The sequence below is a fragment of the Leucoraja erinacea genome, chromosome 30 (assembly GCF_028641065.1).
Source record: "Leucoraja erinacea ecotype New England chromosome 30, Leri_hhj_1, whole genome shotgun sequence".
In the NCBI taxonomy this organism is placed as follows: Eukaryota; Metazoa; Chordata; class Chondrichthyes; order Rajiformes; family Rajidae; genus Leucoraja; species Leucoraja erinaceus.
Genome location: NC_073406.1, coordinates 10583777 through 10585641, shown reverse-complemented (window position 1 = coordinate 10585641; position 1865 = coordinate 10583777). Strand labels below are relative to the sequence as shown.

The window sequence follows — 1865 nt, the reverse complement described above, 5'->3', positions numbered from 1 at the left end:
AGGTCCACTTAAACGCAAGCAGTGGCGTCTCCGGCAATGTTGTGCTGTTGTTGCACCATTAACCCCTTCGGCCAGGTTGCTACTATTTCCGAAGACGATGCCTGCATCATTTTATGATTATGTTGTGTGTTAGAAATAACATGAGCTCTTGTCTGGAGCACTTCAGTAGAGTGGAATTCCTCAGTTGATGTTCCCTCTTTTGGGTTGCCTTGGGGAATCTAGCAACATCCTTGAATTCTCCTCAATCTAAGGAGAATTGTGGAAAGCCTGGATAGAGTGGATGTGGAGAGAATGTTTCCATTAGTGGGAGAGTCTAGGACCAGAGGCCATAGCCTCAGAATAGAAGGATGTACAGTATTCTAGAAAGGAGATGGGGAGGAATTTCTTTAGTCGGAGGGTGGTAAATCTGAGGATTCATTGCCACAGATGGCCGTGGAGGCAAAGTCAGTAGGTATATTTAAGGTGCAGATTGTGTCAAAGGTATAGCTCAGTGGTAGAGCATTTGACTGCAGATCAAGAGGCCCCTGGTTCAAATCTGGGTTCCCCTTCAACATTTATTACTTGATTATTATTATTATTATTATGGGGAGAAGGCAAGAGAATGGGGTTAGGAGGGAGAGATTGATCATGCATGATTGAATGGTGGAGTAGACTTGATGGGATGAATGGCCTAATTCTACTCCTATAACTTATAAACTTATGAACCCTCAACCATGGGTCAGGGGTTATCTTTGAGGTGAAAGAGGCCAGTGATCGGCTGCAGGACGCCTGATTTGTGCCTGGAAATTAAAATATATTTGATTGTAATCATTTGACATTAGATTCAGTTGGCTCATACTGTTTGGAATGAAGTTGTCAGCGTTGGGTAATTTTTGAAGTATCTGTGAATAGTTTTAGGCGTTCACAGCTCTTGAAATTCAATTTCATGCTAATCACCATTTCTCGGGCCCACAGAGCCTGATAAATCTATCCTTACCACTAATCAGAGTAAGCATATCTCTCAGTGATGCTGAATACATCATATTTAGCAAAACAGCCTTGGCTCACTATGCTGTTTGAAAGGATGAGTCTACTGAATAATAATTCCTTGACCACAGAAAGGAAATGGAAAATGTTCTGAATAATAATAGGGGAATCTGTTTTACCGCGGTTTTGTGAAACTGCCTTTCTCACAAGAGAAGTTTACGAATGATTTGAGCGAAACTTTGAATGTGGAATCAGCAACCATTTATCTGTAGACTGAACAAACCATAATTGCTCGTGTGGAGATAAAACGGGAAATATAATATCTAACATAATGGAAATCCAGTCATTTTATTTATTTATATTTTTTACATGTGAGGAATTTAAAGTAAGGCTTCATGTTCTTTCTCTAAAGACCACGAGTCCAAAAGGCAATGTTGAAAAAATAATAAAGGTTTTCCAATTGTCTAACAGCTTTGATAATCCAGAAGATCCCAAAGTGCTTCACAAGCAACAAAATACCTCTTTAAAAAAAAGACGAGTGCTGGAGTAACTCAGCGGATCAGGCAGTACTGTGGGCGAAGAGGTAGAGTTGTTGCCTTACAGCACCAGAGACCCGGGTCCTGACTACGAGTGCTGTCTGAATGGAGTTTGCATGTTGTTCCTTTGACCACGTGGGTTTTCTTCGGGTGCTGCGGTTTTGTCTCACATTCCAAAGCGTGCAGGGTTATCGGTTAATTGGCTTTAGGATAGACCTAGTGTATTGGTGATCGCTTATCAGTGGACTGAAAGGCCCGTTTCCACATTGTATCTCTAAACTGAAACTATCTCTGGAGAACATGGATAGGTGAATAAGGGCCCCGACCTGAAATGGCACCTGTCCATGTTCTCCAGAAATGCTG

At 41.6% G+C, this 1865-nt stretch overlaps 1 non-coding gene across 1 annotated transcript; it reads left to right on the top strand.

Moving 5' to 3' along the window:
• The first annotated feature begins 480 nt into the window (after window positions 1-480).
• On the top strand, window positions 481-553 carry trnac-gca (transfer RNA cysteine (anticodon GCA)). The gene has a single exon. It is a non-coding gene; the product is annotated as a tRNA-Cys (tRNA).
• Window positions 554-1865: the final 1312 nt, after the last annotated feature.